Source organism: Athene noctua, chromosome 1 (assembly GCF_965140245.1).
Source record: "Athene noctua chromosome 1, bAthNoc1.hap1.1, whole genome shotgun sequence".
NCBI lineage: Eukaryota > Metazoa > Chordata > Aves > Strigiformes > Strigidae > Athene > Athene noctua.
Window position 1 is genome coordinate 136,476,528 of NC_134037.1, and position 26,669 is coordinate 136,503,196.

At 46.5% G+C, this 26,669-nt stretch overlaps 1 protein-coding gene across 3 annotated transcripts in view; it reads left to right on the forward strand.

Annotated features, from left to right (window-relative positions):
* The window catches only part of LSAMP (limbic system associated membrane protein), a 1,021,870-nt gene that overhangs the window by 781,478 nt on the left and 213,723 nt on the right, over positions 1-26,669 (forward strand). The window lies entirely within an intron of this gene.

The window sequence follows — 26,669 nt, forward strand, 5'->3', positions numbered from 1 at the left end:
CTGAAAAACCCACCAGGTGACGCACATCGGTAAGAGTTTATTATTTACAGGCCTGACATCTAGCTGAGCATCATGGCTTCCATTAACAGAAGTCAACATGACCCGACAGGACTTTGATCTCCTGAAAATAGCACCAGATTTCTGCAGGCCAGCGGTGGGTGTAGCACTTTGCAGGCAATTTCCAAGGGACTCTTCAGGTCCCTTCACTGAAGAGCTTAGCCTTTAAGAGCATGATCCTGTAAAGCTGTGCTTAGGCAACTAGCCCATTGAGTTTAATAGGATTACTTCCACGAGTGAGGCTTTGTGAGACACAGCTCTAAGGGGTGATGGAAATGTATGGAGCTGCAATGTTATCCTATAGCATGAAGGAGATGCATAGATCCCTGAGAATACATTTGTTGTACTCCCAGGGACATGGTTCCTGTCACTTGAGAGGGAATATGGCCATTTGATTTGCACTGCGCTCAAGTATGTTGGAGGGTAGAGGGAGCCAAAAATGACACGGGAGCAGGCTGGTATAGATCCGGGCTCTTCAGGCAGGGAGAGGCCAGGAAGATAACGAAGTCTCTTGGAGCTGAGGAAGCATGTGTGAGAGGTGAAGAAGGGGATGTAGGAAAGGGTGGCAGAGAGGTGCAGCCGTGGGCAGAGCAGAGACCGTGACTGATGGCCTCCGAGGTGGCTGGGGCATCACCAAAGTGTGGTGGTGGGAGATTCGCAAATATTTTGTTTCAATTCACAAACAAATCTTGACGTGATGATGTTTGCAGCCCTTCTGCCATTCCTCCATACAAGCATGGCGGCTTGGGTAGAAAAAAATAGTCATGAAGAGGAAATTGCTACTATGAATATTTCCATCAAAGGTGAATTTGAGATGAGGAAATTTACATTTTGTGCTGCCAGCTGTTGTCAAAGTCACAGGTTTTGTTTTTTCCTGGCTCTTAATTAGCTAGGTCAAGTTGGATAAATCACAAGCTGATTTACCTACCTGAGGCCCTGAGCAGCCCACACACAACTAGGTGCCATCTCGGGTGCCATCAGCACGTTGCCTCCCCAGCCGCTCAGTGCATCACCCAGGCCATAAGCTGCACTGGGAAGCGCTGGTGGGACTGGTCTGCTTCCCATAACACCTCGTATAAACTCAGCCTTAATCTGCACAAACACTTGCACATTTTCCAGCGCTTCTGTCATGTACACGATCTGTGTTGTGCTGATTTTGTTAGTGATGCGGATGTTACAGTCCGGGGGTACGTAGGAGGGAACAGTGGATTTTACAGCTGACTGTAATATTCACAATATGTGTAATGTGTCAGGAAAAGATTATTTACTGCCAGAAAATACATCAATAATCCTGAATAATAAATGAGCATGAGAGTTGGATATTTCCTTTGCTACCACAAAAATGCTGGCTTTCATCAGACACTTATTTTCTCACTCACTTTGTAACTCGTAAGTGGGTTTGGTCAGCAATACAGCTTCCTCCTGATTTTAATGAAGGAAAAAAAACAGGATTGAGGCTTGCCCTGCAAGCTATTGCCTCTTAAGGAATCATTTGACATGAGTTTCAAGTGCTGTTTAGCTCTAGGTTTTGCAGAGTCCTGTGATGTCTGTCCAGGAAGCCCAGTAATGTTCTCCAGATGGCATTTTCCAGAGGATGGCATCCGCTCACCATAGATGTGATTTCTGCCTCTATGGGGACAGGCAGGGAGGAAGGACAACTTGGCATCTCCCCTTCCCTGGTAGAAAGTTGCATTAAAGACATGTCCTCCCTCCTGAGCTGTACCCCAAGGGGCTGCGCTATTCCTGGTGAGTTTTTCATGCCTGAGGACGTCCTCCCATCACCCCACCAGCTGCTCGGTGTTTTGAAGCCAGCAGCATCATTTATGCTGGAAGCACTCCTGGGCCCCACTGCCACTGGAGATGGCGAGGAAACCAAAAGAGCCCCACCAAAAGCTCGATGGTTTTACAGCCGCTCCCGAGCTGCCAAACCTTCCTCGCCCTTGCTTCCCATCGGCTGGGGTGGCTAACAACCTCTTGGGCTGTTGGCCATGGTGGCCACAGTGTTCTTGAAGCTGGTGGCTCACGGGTGATGCTCCCCAGCTGAGGATGTGGGTCCCAAAGGGATCTCGCAGGAAGCCAGGTGCCATGCTCGCCCATGTGCTTGTCTTCCTGCCTGTGTGCGAGCTCACGAGCTCACAAGGTTGGCACATGTGCTCAGGCAAGGGGAGGAGAGGAGGAGTGGGGAGTGTTGCCCGTATTTCCAGAAGTGTTTGGTAGGCACTGCCTCTTGAGGGCTTCTGTCTGCAACGTGGTGCCCAGCTCCTTGTAGACTTCCTTCCAGAAGTCAGGTTTAAGTCATCTTAACGTTGGACATCCAGCATGAGGGCTGGGGAAAGCAGTCAGTAATAGTCACACAGAGAGCACATCTTCCTCTCTAGGAGACCCAGGGCTTTTTCCTTCCCACGTATACAACCTGGAGATGAGCGATCCACGTGGATGAGCGATACGCAGCATTGGGATGGACATATTTGGCACCCTAGGCTCTCCATGCTGGCGTGCCCAGATTTGCACGTCTGCCTTCCCCGGGGAGTCAATCACACGCCTGGCAGGGCTGGTGTGCAGAGGGGGTGTGCCTGTTCGGGCACACAGACGTGGGGCTGTGTGGGGGCTGTGCTGCTCCGTCCTCTGCGCATGTTTGCCAGCGTGTGAAGTGTGCACGCGTCCCCTGCGTCTAACTACGGGGATTGTTAATCCTGTTTATAGCCAGCAGCAAGATGGGCAGGAAGCTGCTTAACAAGAGCTGACACATGAAGAAATAAGGCTTTTGTCTCCCTTGTACATTAAACAATTCATGAGGTTTGGGGTTGAATAAGACGTTTAATGAACATTGGCCTGTTCGGGCTGCCTGCAGCTGGTCATTTCTCACCAAGGACTGGGTGCTTTTAAAGGCAGAATAAGGAGATGTGAGCTTTGAGTTATAAAATTTTAACTAATAAATGGCATTTCCTACTTATCTTAAAATGGAGAGAGAGAGGAGTGTTAATAGCTGTGTTTCTAAGTATCTGGAACAGTGGCAGGTTTGTAGACGTGTTGAAAGCCCAGCTAAACTGAAGTGAGGATCCTCCGTGAAGAGCTTTATTTATTTATCACTGCAACTATTTGTTCAGTGGTACAGCAGCGGGGCCAGAATCCCTGCTTGTTTTGCAGTAGGCACCTTGTTAATCCTCTGCTTAGATCTCACACGAGCATGCAGGGTGGAGTAATGAGAGGGGAACAATTAGGGAGCAGAGCAGACAGTGTAAGGTTGGCTAATTGGGAGTCGAAGGAAGGGGAGGCTGCTGAGAAGAATGCGAGACCTTTGCCTGTGGTTACAGGGATGCATGGTTACCTGTACTGGTGTCCTCTTTGGTTTATATTATGCACGATCACTTCCCTTCACTCTAAAAGAATAAAGAAAAAGAGATAGACATGTTTACACACTTTAAAGACTCAGAAATAAAACTTTACAGGGCCACTGTTATGTTGCTGTACTCCCACTTTGATTCACTCCACCCGTTTCTATGGTGCCAACAAGAAGCATCAAATTTAGTCTTCACAGCTCTTTCTCTCCAATGGACCGTGGGGACCTGGGGTCAGTAGATGGAGGAGTAGGAGTCTGTATTCACTCCCGACTCTCTCAGATTTAGACATTAAGCACCAGCACCAGCGATGCAGTTTCTTGGACCCTTCAGCCTTCTTGATGTCTCCCTCCTCAGCCTTTAGTATGTGGCTTTTGGTTGACCTCCTGGTGGGAGTCGCATCCTCCCCCATCCCACCTCTCCATCTGGAGCCCAGGTAGGACACTTGCCAGCACCTCAGCAGAGAGGCCAAAGGCTGGATGGACCTGCAGGCACCGGGTGCTCCCTCACCCCTGCAGACAGTCTGTCCAGATTGGAGCCCAGAGCTGAAGCAGTTGCAGGGAGGGGGATGCGCTGCCATTGCCAATGAAGTACCGCAGCTTAATGCCAACGAAGTACCGCAGCTTAATTTGCTTTCGGGGGATGTTTCTTTGCTGCTGGTTTAGAGCACAGCTGCTGATTCCCTGTACCGTAGGAAGCAATGAGGTTGCCTTTCCCTCCCTGGCGCACACGGACCCCCTGTTCCAGTGCTGGGGCACAAGCTGGCAGCCCAAAACAGATGGTGCTGCTTTACGCTCAGCCTGCACTGTGGCCCGAGGCAGGCAGCAGGCGCATGTACACCCGTCAGATAATATAGGAGACGGTATCGCAACATGATGCTTTTGTCCGTCCATTCAAAGTGGAGAGCAGCTCAGCCTTGGGACACCAGTCCAACTGGTCTTGGCAGCAGGGTTCTGTTGGAAAGGCACAACTTCCTCTGCTTCGAAAATCCTGTTTAGAATCCCAATCCAGCTTTCACTACAGCAGTGGGGATTTGTTTTGGCCTGCTTATAATACTGAGGCATTTTGCTCCAGAACAAAGAATCCTGTTTTAGCAACAGTCTCTATTAGTGCATATTAATGTGCTTGGTGTAATTTATTTTAGCGTGTAATTTATTTTAACATTTATTTTAACGCTTTCTACCTCTACAATGGCTTAATAGCAATCTCATCATCTATCGATGGGAGGCAGCTATTGAGGCTGTTTAACCTTATGTACTCTGGCATTTGGTTCACTCTTTAGATTGTAGCCTTTCAGTGCAAGGGTCTTATTTTTCTTTTTGTACAGCAGCCTGATCCAATAGCTATTACTACTAATGCATCTAATATGGTACATAAATTGATAAGAGTTTAGAAATGTTGTGAAGGGGAAAAATGCCACATGATATGGGATCTTTAATAGTCACCGCGATCATAGTATCGGTTTTACATCGCATTTATCTTCCCCACTTCCCCAGCTCCTCACGTCCTTAAATCACATGCTCCTCACATCAGCAGGGGGATCAGCAGTGTCATGGCCTCAGTGGAGGAACATACTCCAGTGGTACAAAATGCCATTTTCTTTGGATCTCTGCTGATTCAAGTTGTTACTGTAGGTCTGTATGAACTTCCCTTTGAGATTTGACCAGGTCGTGCCCCAAGGTGTTTGTTTTTGTTAGCTAGCCTTGGACACCAGAATTTACACATGTGGCTTTAAAATAATCAGCTTATAGTTGTTTTCTTTCACCAAAGAAATGCCTGCCCTCAAACACAGGGGTGAGAAAGTAGAACAAGGGATTACACGGGAAGATGATATGCCATGCACAAATATACATTGACGGCCTCAGGCTTTGACACCAAATTATTATGCTAATGCCATGCATCTTGGTACAGGGATTGCTTGGGAAGGCAGTGTCTTCTAGGAGTGGGTCAAAAATGTATTTGATTGTTTTCTCGTAGGGCTCATTCTGTAAAACTAGAGCTATAAGCCCAGCCTGATACTTGACTGCCATGAGATTCGTAGCCTACACCTTGCTTCCCAAAGAGGTGGGAGCTTCCCGAAGCAAGACTGTGTTGGTTGGTTAGATGTCCCACCACTTGGGAGCCTGCATCCGGGAAACTGAGCAGAGCTGAAACTCCAGTACAGAAGCTGTGCTGAGCGGCACTGAAGCTGCTCCACCACCAAGTGGCATTTCTGTCAGAAGGAGACTTGTCTCATGTCTGATCCTTGGGCATAAGGTGAACCTATATAAGGCACCACTTTGCATGGTTGTAAGCGGTGGCTCAAAGCCCTTCCTGCAGGGGACAGGGACAGCTGTAGAGGCTCCAGTCTATATTCTGGTGTCAAGACTGGAGAGCAGAAGACATGGCTGAACTGGTTTTATACTTCGCTGCAGAAATCTTGGAAAACCATTCAGCATTAAACTAGCCTTCAGACAAGAGAATCACAGCATCTTTCACTGCACGTGAGAGAGTCAGGCAGCCTATCGCTCCATCCATCTTTGGTGTATATTTTCTGTCTCTCTCCTTTCACCCCACCATATGTGGCACGTTGGATGTGCTGCCTCCCCCTCCTGTTTTCTGCCCCAAGGTTGTTGTGAGCTTGAGAGTGATGTCTGGTAGCGCTCTTTATTGCACATGGTACAGAGAAATATGAGGATGGCAGCCCTACAGGAGCAGATGGCATCACATGCCTGGATCTGTTTCCTCAGACAATGTAGGATTCTGCAAACTGGTGTTCATTTCACTTGGTAACATCTACTTGAAATATCGGTGGGTGCTGTACCATTTGGAGAAACAGGTGGCCGTTACGAAGGCTCACGTGGGCAGGGTATAGTGAGGGTATATAGGTGATGGGAATCCTGCACATTTCTGATAGAGTGTCACTTTTCAGAGGAGAGGACAGGATGCCAAAATAAAGAAGTCATCAGAAGAGGGAGATTTTTCTACACCCCACTCCACGCAAACACGTGCCCATCTGCAGCAAGGGTGGCCCAGAGTAAAGGGACTTGCTCTCTGGGAGGTGAAAACAGACAGTAAATACTCTCTCCAGGTGATTAGCATGCACGTTCAGTGGAGACTACAACACAGCAGGGTTTGTAAAACTAGCAGGAGAAGGCCTCTGCACTGCCTGCCTGCAGGGAAGTCCTCAGAGGAGGAGGTAGGAGGAAAGGTGGGGACATAGAGATGAGCAAAGAGCAAGGACGTCTCTGTGTGCGAAGAGGACACACCAACGAGAGGGAGGAAGGAGGGACTGATGAACCACGTGGGGGAGAGGAAGGATTAATTAGACTAGGGAAGAAAGGGAAGATTTGCAGCTCAGGAATGTCAGAGGCGGGAGTTGTTCCGGGGTGGCAGCCCCGAGAGCCCTCCTACCCCCATCCCTGCGGCACCCTGTGTGACAATACTGTCCCCTTCTGTCAGACAGGAGCCTCCATCTTTTCAGCTTGCTGGCCCACCTGCTCCATGTTAACGCATTTCTGATAATTACCATTTTCCAGAACTATTTTGACTGTTAAAAAATGCTTTTTTTAAAAAATAAGCTGATTAAAAGAGACTACTCATTAGCATAAGCTCCTTGCCGTTCAGCCCTCTTCCTAATTAAAAGCACTCATCTGTGGAGACCTCGATTCTCCCCTGTCCTCCGGGCTAGGTTTTTGGGCATTTTTCCCTGGCAGCTTGCTTTATTTTGCCTCATCTTCCCTTTTCTAGTTTCCTCTCCAGCAGCTTCCTGGCAAGGGTTGCAGAAGATTCAGGCAGGTGGAGGCTTAGGTATTTAGTGCAAGATGAAAAACAGAGTGAATTTGTCGTCCCTTAAAGCATCCTCTTCTGTTTGTTGCTGCTGGCTTGGGAGCAGAGCAGCGGTGTGTTGGCTCCTGGGTTTGTGGGAGGTGCACCTCCTGGGGCAGTGATCTCCTCCAGTCTAAACAGCATTTAAGCCGGTGGCATGTTTGAACAGCAGATCTATAACGTGAATGCAGGGGTTCTGGTGGGCTATTCAGCAGGTGGTGCTTCTCCTCTCGTTCAGCAGTAAGCCGAGATCCCATCAAGGGATGAGCTGCTGCTGTGTTGTAAGGGAGGGCAGCTTCTGTGACGAGATGCAGAGGTCCCAAACACATAGAGACGTGATGACTCTCGACATGTATTAGCCCCAGTAGTCTGTGAAACTCCAGCGCAAAGAACTATTTTCTGTCTCCTTTAGTGTCCCCCAATGGTCTTAATTAAATACAGCAGCTTTTTTCATTCCTTCCCTCAGTGCTGCCCGTTTCAAAGCAGCTGCCTCATTTAGCCCTGAAGTGGCAGCGTTTATGAGCCCGCTGAGGACTCTCACCCAGGGGGGTTCTGCAAACTTGCGGCAGAACTGGAGGCCCTGCAAATCATGCTCAACACCTTCTCAGCTTCTCAGCATTGGCAATTAAAACCCTAAGGCAGGAATGGCGTTTAAGCTGTCCCACATCAGTCTCGCCCTGTAGCCAGCTTGCTGAGTAGTTCACATCTGTGACGTAGATGAGTTGCTCACTGGTGCTCTGCAAGTGCTTAGGAAGAGGGGAGCTTGCTCGCCTCCATGGACCGAGCTCACCGCCGGGTATGGAAGGAGGACATATCTCCAGTGTTGTTTCAAAGTTTATTCACTGCTCATACCTTCCCATGCTGTGAAATGATGGCTCCAGCAACTGTTTGCTTTCCTAAGGAAAATTTCTGCGGTTCACCTGTGAAACATGGCAGATAACTGCAGTCAGCAAAAATCTGGTTGCTTCATTTAAGGAGCTCCATCCTCCGCTACAGTCACGCGTCACTTGATGCTACTAATGAGGAGGAAGTTAAAGGCTCTGCTCGCAGGGATGGCTTGAACATACGTTTTTGCCTAAGCAAACTTAGGGCTGGCTGGCAGGGAGCTGTAACCCATCACGGGAACACTAGGAGACAGAAGACCTTTTCCTTGTCCCTGTTTCCATCTCATTCCCTCTGTACAAAGGCTGCAAAAGAGTAATTCCAGTTCACGTGGGAGGAGTCTCCAGGTAACTGGGTCATTTGACTTTACAACACCCTTTTGCTCCTGGAGCAAGGTGTAAGGATTGGATCTGGGACCAGGTTTGGCTCAATATCCGTTCTCCCCTTGCTTTTCCAGTGTCTTATGCTTAGCCCTGCAGGAGCTGACACAGCTATGGAGAAGTGAGATTGGCGTCTAACTTGCGTCATGCCTCAGCAGCTATAGTCTGACTGCAGGCTCTTTCTTCCTGGGGTTCCTCTAAGAGCCAGAAAAGAACAGCTGATTTTCAGATCCAGAAGGGATTTGAGATAGCTGGCAGGTTAGATACTCTGGGGCTAATGGTCATCTCTTTCTCATCAACTCTCCACTGGTGGAAGTCCATTGATTGTAATGAAGTGATGCCTGATTTACCATGACTTTCAGAAAAGCATCGTGCTTAGTTTATTTATTTCCTCTAGTGCTGTAAAGTGAAACCCATCTGAACCGAAGGGGAGAATGCCAGTCACATGAGAGACTTACTCCAGTGAAAAGAGCTGCCCTTTGGCACAAACTCTTCATATTCCCAAACGCACCCTTTGCTCCACCATCCTCCTTCCCTGTCTTTTCACACAGTGCCTGCTGTGCTGAGTGTGCCTGTCTCCTCCAAGCTTGTGTGTGCTGTGCTGGGGCCATCAGTAGATTTGATTGTATGTTCTGGGGGGATGGTGCTGGCTCTTGCTTTTACCACGGCACCTCAGAAGTAGCTTGACAGAGGTTTGTGGCACTGCGGCAGTCAGGCCCCAGGTATGTGTTCAGCCAAACCATGGCTGCAAAGTCACATTTAAAAGGTCAGGAACAATGTTCTCAGCTCTTGCTTTTCACCCCCCTGTGGATCTGCTCCACTTGCTTGACTGTCTTTTCACAGCTGTCAGCCAGGCTAAGGTCTCACCTGAAATTCTGAAATAACCCGAAGTGAACAGCCTGAATAGCCTGCAAAGGTCAAGGCAATGCCTCGGTTCTGGTGAAGGGCCAAAGTCACTCATGGTTTCACGCAGTTGATTCAGTAACGTTACACCAGGATGAATGTGGCTTAAAGTTGTGACTCCACCTGCTCAATCAATAATCCAGCCTCACCTTTGCAAAGAGAGTGCGTGCTACCATCCTGCTCTCACAGACAGGGAAACTGAGGCAGGGAGTCCAGAGTGGGAGCAGAGTTTGTATTGAGCTCTCCAGGATACCAACTCTGCTTTGTTGCTTTTCTCCAGCAGAGCTCCCAGTGTCCTACAAAGAAGAGTGAGTGCCATTATCCTCATTTTACATTGTAAAAATCAAGCCATGTTGAACTTGTTTGGGAAGGAGTTGCCAGGGCAGCACAGTGTGTCCTCCAGAGCTACCCTGACTGCAGCCAGGAGCCAAACCCAGCAGGTGTTAGGTTAAGGCTGTAGTGCTCTCTAGCTCTGAAATCTTTTAGGGAGGACAGGTCAGCTGTCCATCCCTTTGCACCATGTAGTGGCCACACTGCACTTAGGGATAAGAAAACATGAAATGGAGAGAGCTTTCATGGAGGGGATGTGGTCTTGCTCTTCCTCAGTCCCAGCAGCTCTCACTTCTCAAAAATGGGGATAACACTCATGTTGTGTTGTGCCACAGATGTAGCTGCTGTTTTTTAAGGGAGTGATTCCTGTCACAAACAGGCATGCAAAGTGCTATGTGCCCACCAGTCATGGCAGAATCAGTAGCATCTTCATGGTGGGTCTTGCTGGTACAGCCCCAGAATTAAGAGGTGAAGGTTGCGTGGGAACAATGTCCTTTTCCCCATCGCAGGGGACATGGGTCCTGCTGCTCAAAATCTGGCTGCATTTCAACCTGGAGAAGACAGCAGAGGCTTTTCTGGGCAAACAGTCAGGACTTCACTCTTATGTTTGGCCACAGGGTCTGTCTGACTTTGTTTTGCTGTGAAACCATGTTGCTTTGACCTTCCAGAGGCTGGGTGGGAGGGCCAGGGTCCTAAGGTCTTGGGTTCTTAGTGGGTTTTCAAAAATCTGAAACAGGCCTTCACAGTGATGAGGTGCTCTGGAGGGGAAATGGGAGAATGGAGGGGTAGGGCTACTGTGGAAAGCTGCAGAGGTTTTTACAGATCAGGAGTTTTAAATTCGGGCCATAGGGTCTGGTTCATAGGTTCAAGTCTTAGGAGAACTTTCCAGGTACCGCTGCTCTTTCTTATAACAACAGCATATCCGCCTGACCCAGGCCACTTAAATACTATAATATTTACTCTAGAATAAACAAGTATTTGTAGATAGCTCATCTGGAGAAGGAGATTTATTTTTTGCTATATAGAGTCAGCACTCCCCGTGGGCATCTGTGTATTACTCTTAGGGAGCTGTGATGGATGATGGAAAAGTAGGTTGCTGTCTGCAGTGAGGCAGTCTGTACATGGGAAACTTAGAAAGTTTCCAAGCTGAAATGGTTGAAAAGTAATGGGTGCTACCAGATAGGTGGGTGGGTAGAGAGGTGTTCTTCATCCTGTGGTTTTGGACAGATTGTCCATTCTCCCTCATCTGCTAAATTCCTATATACTAGGAGTAAAGAAGTGAGATGTGCCTAACAGTGGTAACATTCAAAATAATTTCCAAAGGTGGATTTTGATATAGATCTGAACCATATGGGTCTATCCAAAGGAAGCTCTTCTCTCTTGTCCAAGACTTTCTGAAATGCTTCCATTTCTGCTGCTTCATGCTAGGCTTTCCGTTCCCTTTCCCTTGCATTCAGCAAGGCTGTCTGCTTCCTCCATCTCTCATCCAGGCTTCCTTCTCATCCTTTCTGCTAGCAGTTAACTCTCACTCAAGTCTGTCTACAAAGATGGGACTCTTCTGAGGGACAGAAAGAGTTAAGCAGCGAACAGAGAAGTCTTCTGGTTAAAAAGAGGGAGAGAAGAGGCTCTGATCCTCTACTCAAAGTACGCTGCAGTTGCTAGGACTGGCTCCCAGCATCAACTTTGTAAGGAGTCTGCCCTCTCTGGGTATTTTCCTTACTTCAGCTAGGGAAAAAAAAAAAAAAAACAAACCAACAAACAAACCACAAACCCAGACGCAAACCAAAACAAAAAGCCTGACATCAGATCTAATTAATAATAATAGAAAAGCCAATTTCACAGCCCATTACCCCTCATAGCCAGGTGGGGGGTAGGAAGGTGAGGAGGAGGAGGGACTTGAACAAACATGGGCGGGTGTGTTTGTGGACCTCATGAAAGAGATGGGGCCATGGTGACTCACAGAGTTTCCCTGCCAGACGTATAGCTTTAGGCTCCATTAACCCAGAACCCAACAGAAGGTACCATAGCCAAGGGGAGAATCTTTAAAAATGCCGACAGCATCATTTTGCTTCATTAGCAGGGCTCCTGCATGCCTCCTTCTCTCTTCACTACCGCCACGACCCCCTCCCCTCCATGCCCCCTCCTTTCCCTCTCTTTCCGTTTCGTTTAACTGAAGGCAATTCATCTCGTTTTAATTAATTTTTACTTGCAGCGTTATCACCCCAAGTATAAAGGCAAAAAGTTGTTTTTTTTAATTACAAAGCTAACGGCATTAATTACCAGTACAGTGAATGCATCAACGCATGGGAGCCAAGTGGCGTTTGGAGGCACTGAGGCAGTGAGCAGCCGTGACAGCTGCAAAGGGTTTTAGGGGTTTTTTTCCTTTCTTTTTTTTTTTTTTTTCTTCTTTTCTGTTTAACAGCCTCGCCAGAGAAGAGCCTCAGTTTGGGAGAAAACAGCCTGAGATTTTCTAAACCACAAGTCAGCTCCAGCCACCCACTGGGATATGGCATCTGGAAGGGATGCAACAGAGCATGTTTAAATCATAGGGCTGGAAGGGACAGGAAAAGACCATTTAGTCCATCTCCTGCTGCAAGGCAGATGCCACTAGACCTGTTTCAATCTTGATGGATGTTTGTTAATCCGCTTTGAAAAATCTACAGAAATGCACTTTTTTGGTAGTGAATGTTCCCCCCTCCCAATATATACAGAGAGTCTAAGTCCAACTGGTTGGCTAATTCAGCCTAATTTCACCCTTGTTTCTAAAGGGATTCTTGTGGCATGGAGTATTTGCAGAGCTTTTGAGAGTGGAGCAAGTGAAGATAACCTTAAGGAGCTAAACTTTGTCCAGCCATGGCACTTGAACGCACCTCCAGGAGCTGGAGGTGAACCTTTGCTTCAGCTCTGAATGCCCTGGACCCTGAGGACAGACCAAAAAGCATAAACTCAAGTACTTTATGTCAAAATGAAGGGTGGGAGTGATTCTACAAGAGTTGCATTTTCTTCTCTGGTGGCACAGAAGAGGCATGTCAGGGCAGTGATAGTGGGCTTGGGAAAAGCCTCCTTGTAAGGATAAGGTGTGGGCTGCCTCAGTATCCCTGCAGAGGTGATTGGGGTGAGATGTGCAGGTATGTGATCATGTGCCCTGAGGGTGAGGCTGTGCTGATGGATTCAATGCCAGTGAACCCCCATAGTGCTTGCCTTACCTTACTTGTTTTGTCTGAGAGCATTTGTGTTGGAAATGGGCCTCAACTGCAAAGTTTGGTTCCAGTTGATAAACTGTGGTTCAGCCTCTTACTGAGATAAAATGGTAATGCATGGAGGTTGTCTCAGATGATGTGATGTAACAAGCTGTTGCATCTGACGTGAAATTAAGAAATGAGGGAGGAAATCAAGATCTGATTTAGCGTTCCTGCACTGAAAACTCATAAACTGAGACCCTCTGGCTAAAGAAAGGAACTAAAATGTCAAGTCTGGGAGCAGAATGTGGGAGAAGTCCCCACTAAGTAAGAACCACATCATTGCAGGGATTTTTTTCCATTTAAAAGCATGTTCACTTCTCAAAAAAGAGTTAAAAAATGTTCCCGAGTTATTTCTACGTGTTGTACCCCTATGAAGGAGCCCTTGCTGACAGAGGAAGGCAGTCAAGAGAAGAAATAGCTGTGCTTCTGTCAAATGTGTGCAGACATAAAGATTCTGGCTTGGAAAACTGGTGCCAGGGGAACCAGCTTTCGGAGAGAACTGGGCTTGGAGAGTGACGCATGAACGGCATTGACAGGGGTAGGAGAGGGCTCTTGGATGTTAGGAGGCATCTGGCCTGGTACTTTTTATTTTCTTCTGAGCAGTCCAAAAGGAAGATGCAGAATCAGTTGAAAGGGAGGGAAGAGAAAGGTTGGATGCCCGTGTTGCAGGGGTACTTGCAATATGAAGGGGACTTTGCCTTCACCAGGCAATCAGTCGCCTCTGGAGGAAATGAAAGATGGCACAGGAAAGGCACCTCTGCAGTTGAAGGGAGTCAGGGGAGAGCTGATGCAGGGTGTGAGGAGGATTGCTTCTGTTACTTTGATATTTCCATTATGTGAGGGATAAAACAGCAAAAGATGAGGAGCAGAGGGGGCTGGGCCCCAAACAAGTTCTCAGATGGACTTACTGAGTCACTTTTTGCTTTGGCCTGTTTCTGGCATAAACCTTGTCTGTGCCTGCCGTGGCAAAACCCCTCTGTTAATTTGTAAAAAAAGTCTCGTTCTAACCCTCTCTGAAAGGATGGGAAGAGGTATATTTGTATGACCTTGCCTTTCAGTAACCTGTAGTTGGAGCCTGGCTTGAAAGGAGAGTTAGAAGGAGTGAAAATGACGCTAATAAAGTAATGTCTGTCATTTTCTTATCCCAACCAAAAATTTTGTGGCACAGAACATCAAAAAAGGACTTTTTTTTTTTTTTTTTTTTTTTTTTAAATAGGGAACTTAGTCAGAAACAACCCGAAGGGAAAAAGTTATGAAATTAAAACCCAAAGAACCAGCAGGGGAAGTGCTTTTAAAAAAATCCCTTATTAGAGTCACAGGAGGTAGCACCATACCCCCTAAATGAAAATAAAAATAAAAACCTGGAAGCAAAAAGCTAGGAGAAACTGGTACACTTAAATACCAAATTATATGGGTTTATTCAAGACAGAGAAAGAATCCTTTAAAAATTGGATATTCCGTCCAAGTGATGCTAATAGGATGGAACATAAAATGTAGCACTGAGATGTAAAATAGAGATTAAGAAAAAATTTGAAGAACAAACAGCTAAAGATAACACAACCAATAATAATAAATTCTTTACATACCAAGAGTAGGCAGCCCCAGGGACAGTCAGTTAAGGAGGTAATCAGGATGGATAGAGGTTGCAGAAAAGACTTGGTCATTAGTAGAGAGGAGAAGAGAACCCTGAATGCCCTAGCATGGGTTTTGCAGGGAAAAGATGATGACACTGTCCTTGGGTAATGTGTGAGTAATAACAAAACTGTGTGAAAAATGTGGCTGTAGCAGATCGCCAGGTTATTGCAAAGGGAGGATTCCATGTTGGCAGATCCCAAATTTGACTTGCAGTCCTCCAGAGAGGAATCTGTATTCCCTCAGCCACACCCCAGCACCACCATATATTCTAGGGGGAAAAGCAACCTGAAAAGGGCAGGTATGAAATGAGAACCTGTAGAACCAGCAAGGAGACAGCTACAAGAAGACGTCCCTTATTAGATTCACATGAGGTCGTACCATATTCCCAGGTTAAAATTTAAATCAAAACCTGGAAATGAAAAGGAAATAGGTAGAAGTGCACTTAAATGCCAAATTGCACAGGTTTATTCACATTAAAAAAAAAAAGAGAGAAAGAAAATAGGAAGGGAAGAAAAGACCATTCCAGGGGCATGGAGTGCATTATTCTTGTTTGTTTGTTAATGGTCAAGTCTTCATTTGTACTGTCTTAACCACTTCTTGTATTCCCCTTTAATTGTTTCTGTTAGTTCTGCCCTCTGAAACATCCAGCTTTTGTCACTCAATTTGGGCTGATTTGTTTTTTTCTTTTGTCATTTCCAAAATGAGGGGCATTGCTCTGTCACCTTGTGGTCCAGGAGCCTAGCATGGCTTCTGCCCAGCATCCCAAAGCACTGGTTGTGCAGATTGCAAGTCCAGTGGAGAGCAGAAACCAGTCAGGAATACACATTAGGGGTTAGAGTCTGAGGAGCTGGTTTATATCACATCAACATATTACTCTCAATGTTTCAAAACAGGTCTTTCTTCTCTACCTGTTCCTTCTTTTTCTGAAAGTATTTTTGTGAGCACTCTTGTATTTCTGCCATACCTGACCTTACTTTCAGCTGAATTGCTAGATTGTCCCTCTCCTCTCTTCCCTTCACTGTCCCTCCCCTCCACCTCCAGTCAGTGCCTGTGATCTGCATCCTAGTCACCTTCCCACTCCTGTTCTACGTCCTTGTCCCTTTTGCATTTATTTATTTATTTAACTTCCCCGGGGATGGAAATGGGGGAAAAAATAAAAATAAATATGCAAATGAAAGGGGAAAAACTGAGAGAAATTTAATTAAAATGTGTGTGTTTCTTTCCCTTTGAGTGCTTTAGGGTGGAATAGCAAATTGTTAAAAAAGAGAGCACTCAGAATAAGGTTAAAGAGCTGAAAACTGATTACATGCAATTGAAAATGAAAGCAGGGAGGGAGTTGTGAAGATGCAGCATATTGAGATAGGTAAAAGGCTCAGGGAGACTCTTGCTGGGAGATGGGGCATTTTTCACTGTGAGTTACAGCCAAGCAGACATTGCACACGAGGTCTGTAACGGGGTTTCAGACGCTTTGCATCAGGAGAGAGGCAGGGAGGGAAGCATTTTACTTTGAAGAGCAATCTGGAGAGAGCACCTTGCAGATGAGAGCTGGAAAAAAAAAAAAAAACCAAAACAAAAAAAACAGGCCAGGAAGGATAGAGGGGTGGGGAAGAGCCATCCACTTCATCCCAGTTTGGTTTGTATCAGTGGATCTGCAATACACCAGGAGAGGACAGTACTTCTAGAGTGCTTGAGGGTGGGGAGGAGAGAGAGAAATAAATAACGTAGGCTCATGCTTTATGCAGGATCTGCAATCATCGGTTCTGAGCTTGATCAAAGCCATAGGTATATGTGCCTGTGTGAATGAGAAGCAGAGGTTGTTGGGCTCTGGAGTTGTGCTTCTGCTTATTAAAGATGTCAGGGTGAAAACAAATTCTGGGGAGGGAGCTGAAATTCCCCAGTTTTAGAGGCATCTTTGGGCAGCATTGGGCTGGCTAGGGCCTGCTTCTGATCGACCCCCAGATGTTCACAGGGTATTCTAGCAGCTTCCTAAAATAACAGAGCTCCCCTAGACTGAACACAGGTCCTTCAAGTGTAAAACCCATCTTCCTCGTACACATGCTACAACAGCATCAGGACCAGCAATAGTTTTCTGCTCAAGTGCTGAGAATGTGTGTATTATGGAACCTCACCTTGCAGCAGTGTTTGTCCAGTCCATCTCCTCCATTCTGCTCACATTCCAACGTGGGAATCATTTCTTGCCAGCCTGTTTTTGTTAACTAAACTCAGCCTTTGAAAGACCACATCCTCACTTGTGCCCTACATTGGTTCCAGCCTGTCAAAACCTTTTCATTACTCGGAGCCCTTGGGACACCTCGTGAGTTTAATTTTTAAACCGGTGATGTTATGAGCTGTAGGCCTGGTCCACTGCAGTCATTGAAAGACATGTTCCTAGCAGCTCTTTCTCAGGGCCATGGCTGCCCACTGCAGGGACTGGGGAGCTTTTTCTCCAAGCTGAAGCAAAGCCCAAGCCCTCCTTTCCTTGCTTTGGCTGCTAGCATGCACATTGCATTATCTGCAGGAGGCAACTTCTTCATGGTGTTCCTGCTCTTCTGGCCTTGGCTGGGAGAGGAGAGGAGGGCCCTGGAGGCAACTGTTTAGGTTTGCACCTTGTGGGCCGTTTGAATGTCTGGAAAAGCTTCCATCCTAAACAGCCATCCCACCCAAGTTCCTGATCCTGACTTGTCTGCAGTGTCTGAATCCTCAAGGATCCCTCCTGGAGGGGGTTTAGTGACAAAGATAGATGGCTCCTTCCTACTCCACCATGGCAGGGATTGATGCTGCAGCTTTTATAACCCACCGAGGGTAGCTGTCCCCTTCTGCCCACAGACATTAAGGGGCCAATTTTCCCTTCTATTTCTCATGCTTTTTAGAGTGAAAGAGAGAAAAGAAGTCTCCTTGCAGTGATGCAGAGTGATTGCTGCCATTTGACATTCACATTTATCTGCTTGGTCTTTTCATTATCTCCCTCCTATTTGTACCTGCTCATTCTCAAGTGTCTGCTGATCCTCTCCCTTTCTCTGAGACTGGCTGTTGTTAAAACTCCTCCGCTTACCTGCTCTGTATATCTTGACTTAGACGCTTGGTTCACGTCTCCGTTCATTGATTTTTCATACCCAGCTGCTAAATGAGTGCTGTTTGTACCTCTTGCACAAGCGTCTTCTGCTTTGCTACCACACATTCTTCTGTACTCCAACTAAACCAGTGTAGCTTCTCATTACAAACAGCAAAGCCAACAGGCTTCCGATTTTTCTTACTACTGCCTATGTGCTGGTTGTTTTATTTCAGTCGAGAGGTCGCACTTCTGCTGACTCTTACTAGAGATGTTTCCCTAACTTTGAGCCCAATTTATCAGTCAGGAGACATGGCTCACTTTTCCCAGGTGCCCCAGACCAGGAATAGCCTCTGGCTGTTACACAGCTTTTCAACAAACTGTGTCAAGAAGCAGCAAAATCCTGCCTCCGGGTACATGTTCCTTTTCTTAGTTTTATTCTGTATTGTTACAATCTTGGTTAGTGTCTCAATCATGTATAGATAGGCACAAGCTGCAAATTCAGATCAGAAATTCGTGGATGTTTGTATCCCAAGGGCTTGTCTACCTCAATTTTTTTGTACCACGACAACTGTATAAATATAAGAGGGAAAAGTGACAAACACCTTTGTAGGAATATCACAGTGCCCTCATTTGAGGGTTATTCCATACCATTCAGAACCGCTTTAGTAGTGCTAAATCTAGAAGCAGGCTGCCTCCAAAGTGAGTGTGTAAACCTAAGTGCTGTGAAATTCAGCCTCCACTACAAGCATGCACACCCACAGCCAAAGTCAAACTTATGTGTTTCATCCCATTTGTACCCATAGAGGTATCAATCCCACATTTCCCTTTCCATGAAATCAGTTCCATTTCTGTTAACTTCAACATAAATCTTCAGCTTTAACTGGCTCTGCTGTCTGGGGAAGAGAGGGATTAATAAAACCATCAGACATAAAACACAGCTTGTGATCTGCACAGAACTTCAGTAAGATTGTGATATGTTTTGGAACAAGGTGTGAAGACATTGTAGGTAAAATAAGAAATGGCCAGAATCGATGCTGAAAATTCCCTGTCGGCCTGCTGCGTGTTTGCCACAGTTGGATTTGGAAGTCTTTGGGGCTGTTGGCTTTTTAAAGTAGCAAAATGGTTTAATTTCCTTCTGCAAGTGAAGCACTTCTTTTATTTCAGAAGTGGGAGTGAGTTTGGCTCACAAGAGATGTCCTGTGCTTGCAATTGTGGGAACCTTGTGGTTCTGGAAGTCTTCTGAAATAGGTTGCTCTGCCATGAGGTTCCCTACATCTTCTTCCAATCAAGACAGAAGCACTGGGAGAACAGACTTTCTTCAGAGTATCTAGGAAGTCCAGCACCTAGAACTCCTGCATTCAGAAAGGCACTGACATGTGAATTAAAAAATGAATCAAATCTTTAAAATATCAGGACTGGTCTGTAGAATAGGAGATCCAAGAGGAATTGGTTTGTCCAGGCTAAGATTTTGTTGTGCTCTGCCCTCGATCGGTTGCGATGCAAGGCAAAGGGCAAGTTGCTGTGCCCAAAGTGTGCAGCATACTGTGACAGTTTGCTTTCTCAGTTTTCAGGGGACAGCTCATCCAAGAGGGATCCTCTGAAAGGTTCTGGACCAGACAGTCCTGGGATAAAAAAATCTCCTGGGTGGACAAGTACAGTTGGAAATCCCACCAGAGGGCAGCGAAAACCCTGCGTGTGCTTGTGTCTGGGGTGAAGAAGGCTCCCAGGGAGGGAGTGGGCGAGCCTGCAGGGTTCCTTGTCCCAGCACTGGTCCTCAGCTTTGTTTTCCTAACTGCAAAAGGCTGGCAGCATGCATATGTCGCTCTTAATCTTCCTTTTGCATCCCTGTTTTTGCAGTTGTCAGAGCGCCGTATTATGCAAATTGGAATTAAGCAATTAAGGCGATAATGTTTCCCTTGAAGAGTTTGACAAGGCAGAAGGAACACAGACTGCTTTTCAGACAAGCTTTTGGTTGCATATTTACCTAAAAACAAAAGCAAGAAGGAGATGGACAGCCACACACATACACACCCCAACTTTGTGACCAAGCCACCCTTCCCTTTCCATGCATCCCTCATTCTTAGTTGTCCCACAACATCCTCGAGGCCATGGGGCAGAGGGGCTGCTCGCTTGCACCCCCTCAGCACAGGGGGCTCGGAGGAAGGGGCAGCCACAGCCCTGCGATGAAGTGGCGTCTTAAACAGATGTTTAAAGCTGTAGCTCAGCACCATACTGTGCTTAGGAACAGGGGCTTTTGTCACTGACCCAGCGATGGCACTTTCAACAGCTTTGCAGAGCTGGTGTGTGAGGATGAGGAGGGGTGAAGGTGGTGTCAGTCGCTGGGAGACAAAAGTTCAGAGCTGCTCTCTGCTGGGAGTTTTTTGACTTTGTGACTTTGCCAGCATCTTGTATGAGTTCTTCCCATCTTATTCACAGTCAAAGGTCTTCTTGTTCTAAAAGAGGACTTTCTGGTCTTCCTTCATTTTGATTTGTGGTGGGTTTGTGAAAGACGAGAGGGTTCTGCTATTGAACTGTTTTGCCATGGCAGTGATTTTTACATTGTGGTCAAAGACAGGCTAAACTGAAGCTGCAGATCTCAATTGTCTTGAAAACCGAGGTGCTGGAAAGCTGGACTGACCTCTGGAGATTCATGCTGGTGGTGCCTGTGCATTTTCCCTCTGTTCAGCAGGTGATTTAGTGCCTTTGAAAGCTGTTGATAAGACATAAAATTTGCTTTGAACCAGTAATTATGATAAGGGTTGGACCCTGGGGTACAAATGTAGGATTCTACAAAATAGCATAATTTGAAATAAGCTTCACCATGTGTTTTTTCACGAGTTGCACTTTCTTTCCTTGGGATGTGGTTGGTCACCCCTGCTTTGAACTTACTTAGCTCTTGACACAAGCTTAGCATTTTCTGCATTTCCTACAGGCCCCAGGAGGGAAAGAAGCGTAGGGTGGGCAGTTGCGGAGTTGTTGCCAGCTGGATGCAGAGGGCCTGATTCACTGCTGCTCCATTACAACCCAGAGAGTCACAGTGGCATAAAATGATGAATCAGAGGCAGTGACTCAGGCTCTGGTGCTCTAAATAGTCAGCAGAAGTGTCAAGCCAAGTCTCAGGAGGCACTAATGACTGAAAGGGAGTTAAAAAAGTGTGTGGCTTAATGGGGTATATTCCCCAGCTCACAGGGGCACACAGGGAAGCATTACCGGATAGAGATAATTGGGTGATCTGGCTGTGTAACAGAGCTGTCTCATACAGTGATATACGGGAGTGCATGGGAGGATTTGGTTCAGTTTAAACCCTTTCTTAAATTGTATGAGCTAAAATGAAGGGAGGCCCACTCAGAGCAGAGCGCTGGAAGCTGAGAGGATGTTGTGGGGATGGATTTCGCCCCTACCCTAAGCATACTTCACTGCCTATTTTCAGAAAAAGGATTAGGGAGGCCCTTGTTTTAAGCTGGCAGGGCTGATCTTAAGCTAAATTGCTAGGTAGGGCTGTAATGAGATAATTCTGCTGGTCTGAGACCACTCTTTGCTTATGTAAAGTAGCATTCATGTGGAAGCAAAGTTGTCCCCTTTGACACCCGTGTCCAAAGCTGCTCTTTACGTCTCCATCTCGCCTGGTCGCTTCCCAGCGAGGTCAGCTGAGCTTATTCTCAGTGGCAGTTGTTTGGCCTGAATTAGTGTTCAAGGAAGCATTGGCTCAATCGATCCAGATAACTCTATCTAGGCTTTGTTTAAATAAGGGCACAAGTTCCCGCCAGCTCTACATCATTTATCTGCTGTGGAGTTCAGCAGCCAAGCTGTGTCTGTGGTGGCAGGAAAAACAAACAAAAAGAAAAAAAAAATCCCAGAACAACTAAAGGTAAATGGCCATTTCTGCTTTCATTCAGGACAGCTAGAGGAAATATTTTGTGGCTATTATCTAGCCTTGCTCCCCTTCATCCCTTCTCCTTGTTTGCCTTTAACTGCTCCCTGAGGCCACACTTAGTGGCTATTCCACGTTGATTTGCCGTTTAACCAGTTTACCAAGCCCTGGTTTTGACTTCGATACCTCTTTTTATCCCACCAGCTGAGGGTTGCACCACATTCCCCTCCCTCTCTCCCTCCTCTGAGAAGCTCTGGACACTCTGCTGGCTGTTTTAATGAGCTTGCATTTTTGTGGAAGACCAGATCTGATCGTGACTTGAACGGCAGCTGCCAAACAGGCAGAGCTTTTAGTTTCAAACTCAGCAAGAAAATGGCTTTGCCTCCTATCAGAGCAGCTTGTGTACTTGAGAGACTCAAACATTATGAGCAATTTCTATTAAGAGCTGACTACCTTTCATGTTCCTTGGGACCAAAGGATGCTCTCAGGGTATGCTCAGCACCGTTGTGAGTTGTACCTTCTGTGTATTTTGAACTAGCGTCAGCAGAGATTAGACAGGCGAGCTGGGAAGAACGTGACTCCAGTTGCAGTCCCTGAAGGCTTTTCTTGTGGTTCTTGTTGTTTCTGCTGGTTTGGTGGGTATTCCCCCTCCCTTATTAATATATTTATCTAACGAAAGTTGCATGTGGTACTCTCCCAAAGAGCGTTTTCCATTCTCTGTACGCCTGGCAGACCTTCTCTGAGTGCTGTTTTTCCCACCGTGGACTGTAAGCGTCCAAAGGGTAAACACCATGAAGGGCATGGGGTTCTTACAGGGGGTGCCAGGCTGTGTAATTGGAAGATATGAGGTGTCATTATAGAAAGGTCTGTTAAACTGCCCTGGTGATGACATTGGCTCAAGTCGTGGTAGAGGAGCAGGTCTTCAAGAGGAGGGAGAGAGCTCTCTTTTCACAACACCTGAAGACAAGTCAGTCGTTACGATGGGATGCGACAGGGGAACCTAGTGAAAGGGTGGGACTTTTTCTGTTTCAGAGGTCGGGGAAACTCAGTCCAGTCCTTCTTCAACTTCCACAGCACCTGGGCACTCGCAAAGGTGAATTTGGGCATAGCGTGCACTCCTGATGCACATCAGAAGTTAGTCCATCAAACAGCTGTGGGAGAAGGCTGTATCAGGGAATGCTCCCAAGTACCACCGCTGTCCTGGCAAGATCCAAAGACAAGCACAACAGACCCTCTGACTTCCGAAGAGCAGAGGATGACTAGGGTGTGCTGCAGCCCAGGAGGAGAGATTTCTTCTCCTTCACCCCATGCCTGCTGCTTATGGTTGTCACAGCCTGCGAACTGACAGCACATCAAGCAGCTGAAGGGAGGAGGGAAACAAAGCCTAACGAGTTTATGCTCTGCCTTTCTAGTATGTCATGGGCAGTGCTTTCAGAGAACTCACTCTTGAGGTCTGCTGTAAGGATAAGGTGCATGTACAGAATTATGGCCTGTGCAAGATGTTTTACAAAGCCTTGTGTATTGGAAAGGGTTGGAGTGACAGGGAAGTCAGTTAAGCTACAAGAAACATGTTCAGTAAAGATGGTACTGAAAACACTAGAGAAGCACCGTAAGATGAAAAGGGCGCTTCAAGCTACCTTTGTATTAAACTCAGCACAAAGTAGTTGAGAACAAACCTTGACCTACAACTTCAGGAAATTGTTTTTTATAACAATTATCAAAAGCTTCCAAGCACTTGACCCCCACTACAAGCAGGAGGAGACTGTCTATGCTGCTGTCTGTCTGGAGTGTGCCAGCCAACGTCCCTGGAACAAGCAATATTATCTATCGACAACTAAATACATTTAAATCTCATTGAGCTTGAAAGTGGCTGGCAGGTGGGTGAATACTCAAGGAAGGTATCATGCATAGTTCCCCTTTTCTTCTAGGCTTCCCTTGGCATCAGCTTTTGGTCACTGTGAGAAGCAAGGCACAAGGCTACACACACTATTTGTTTAACCTGTACAACAACTTTTCTGTTCTGTGCTATCTCAGGCTTTGTCTTCATGGCCCCCTGGGAAGCAAATGGATCTTTGATCCCTGTTCACATCAACAGGGATGTTATCAATGCCCCCCCCCCCCCCCCCGCCGCCTTTTTTTTTTTTTTTCAAGGATAAAGTAAACTTCCAATCACATTTGAAACCATTGAAAATTCTGAAATCCACAACCTGAGTTTTGACATCTTTCTCCAGTCCAGTGTCCCATTCCATGCACGATCATTTATCTGCATTAAGGCAGTAAAATACAGTTGAGGAAAACATCGTTTTCTCACACTCTTTTGGTAGCCTTTTTCACTTGTCCACAGTAAATGACAATGCTAACTGAAAGTCTTTAAGATTTTGTTCCTCACCTTTGATTTTTGCACCTAGTCTCTGTTTGCAGCTTTATCTAATGAGGCAATATAGGAAGTCTCCTCTCTAGCCCATTTCTCACCTTGTATAAAGTATTTACATCACCCTCTGATCCATTTTAACACCATGCTTGAAAACTTTCAGGCCTTGGTTCTTACCATGTCCCTGGAATAGTATCAGTCATGCTTTTATTCCTGTTTTGCAAGGAAGCAACCAGAGCACAGCAACCTAAGCAACCTGTCCAAGCATGTATACAAAGTCAGCGGCAGACCCGAGCCCTGATCATGTGGCCCCAAGGCCTACGTTGTTCATCTGTCCTGAACAAACCCATAGGCCCTACAGTCTTCCCCAGCATCCCTGCTTTCAGCAGTTTCTCTAGCACAAAGCATTTGAACCCGTGCATCAGGAAAGTAGCATGGCCCCATGTATTTCCATTAAAATGCAGACGTGCTGTTTATCGTCCCGTGGGAACAAGCCAAGAAGATATTTAGTGTCAGTGAAAATAGTAATAACAATAATAATAAGAACAACAACAATAATGATAAGAAACCCCCCTAAGTGTCAACTCCACATTTTCTGGGGCCTGGTTAAGTTCTCTAGAGCATAGCACTCCATCACTTTTCTCAGCAGGGTATAATTACTCATAACTTGAAGGTTTTATCTCTAGGCTTCCTGTACTAAAAAGAACAACAGAGGTAAATCTTGCATTTCATGGTAGTATAGATGTTTAATTAAGTATCACATTTAATTGTTCCAGATTCCTGCTTGACAGTCACTGAGTTTTGAAAATTTTGTCTTCCCCTTTTTTTTCTAAACTGGAATTAAAATATAAAAAGTATCTGACATGTAAATGGTGTTCATCCCATGTCTCCTTCTGTACCCTCAGTGACCTGAGCTCCCAGACCAGTACCGAGGTCCCACTGGCACACATTTACATGCCTCTGGTGCATGACACAAGTCCCTCCCTCCATTCTTCTGCTAGTGGCCCTTTCTGTCATCTTAAGTCCAACCTGACTTGTGCCTGCTCTGTGGCATTTGTAGTTGGGTCTCTTCTCTTTCTTTTTTCCTGTTTCTCTAGGATTGGGGAAAGAAGGGCAAACTGCACCTTGGAATAATAAATGTTCTGGGCCCTTCTTACTCCTCCTTTCATCCAAAGATCTCAGATCTCTTGCACCTTGCAAGAATTAATAAGGCTTGCTCTCCTCTGTGAGGCCGACCAGTTTTATTGTTGTATAGAAATTAGCAGTCTCTCTGAAGTCTGCTTAGTCTACTTTAGGACTGGGAGACCTTGTGTACAGATCTTAAGCAACACAGCCCAGGAACTAGAAAACCAGAGAGACTGGTCAGAGCCCAGTAGCCTCAACACAGAAATCTGTTGATCCACTGATTGCATCCCAGTTGTTCCCCTCCATGCTGCTAGAGTCACATTCCCTCATGCTATCAGAGAGACAGAGGTGTGGTTAAAAGTGGTTCACCCAGGGGCCTGATGTTGACAGAAATAAAATACCTGCCTTCTGTGTGCTAACCCTCTTGCCTTCACCAGTCCCCAACACAAGAGCTCGTCCAGAGAGAGAGAGGAGGTGGGGTTGCCCATGGGTCTCATTGTAACATGTCCACTTCAGCCACTGCCAGCCACGCGTCATACGCTCGCTCAGCCACTCACCAGACTGAGCTCTGTATCTCTCCGTACAACAGATCTGTGGCCTTGAGACCTCACAGGAACGTTGCTGGGGATAGGGGTCATATAAGTGTCAGGCTGTCAAAGGGTGAAATTGGGACTTTGTCCTGTGATCTTGAAGGGATAATCTCTGGAAGGAGGAGAGAAGATAACTCCTCTCCAACTCGGCTTGCCAACAAGCAGCGAGACATTGTTGGGTGGTTTCTGCTGGGGTCTGAACTCCTTGTCTGGACACCATCAGAGCTAGAGGTGTGTGCTGGTTCGTGAGGTTGTGCGACCTGTTAGGAGCAGCTGCAACAAGGCATGAAGGCTACTGGTGGTAATTGGGTCTATGTAAAACCCTCCTGTTTGACCAAGCCCAAGAGTCTTGAGAAGAGTCAGGCCTGACATTTACATGCACTAGGTAGGAAGATCACAGATAGTAAGCTCTGTGTGTGTGTGTGACACAATGTGAACTGAGTCGCTCCTGCTGAATCTCGATCCTAAACCAACAGTACCCAACAGCAGCTTCTGCACTGGAGTTATTTCCTGGGGCTGTCAAAACCATGACAGAAGGAGGAGAGTGCGGTGATTTGATTTCCTTGTCTTTCTACTCCTCTCTTGAGGATAAAAAGCAGTTCTGGGTTGCTTTTCCTCTACCTACCTCTCTACTGCAACTTCTACATGCAGCACAGCAACTTTTCTGTGCTGAATTGACCCAACCTCGCGGCCAAAATCCTCTGGAGACCAGGCTCCTGTTGCCTGTGATTGAGTTTCTACGCCTTGTTTATAGCTCTGAAAGACTGACATGAACCAACATCCTCGCCTGACTGGAATAAGGTGCATTTTAGTCTCTTTGGAGGGTCTCACAGTGGCAGGTACCACCATGGCTTGCTGAAGCACAGACTGCTGTGCTCAGCAGGGAAGAAGGAGACTTTGTAATGCCATGGCCGCAGCAGCCCTCCAGTTCAAATGTGAGGTGGGACCTGTGGGAGGAGACCACAACAGTAGAGGCATGATAGGAAGGCGAGGGGAGGTGAAAGAGAGAGACAAAACGGTTTAAAAAAACCCCAGAAAGATAAAGAGTGACATGAAGACTTTACACTTCATTTATGAAAGGTTTCA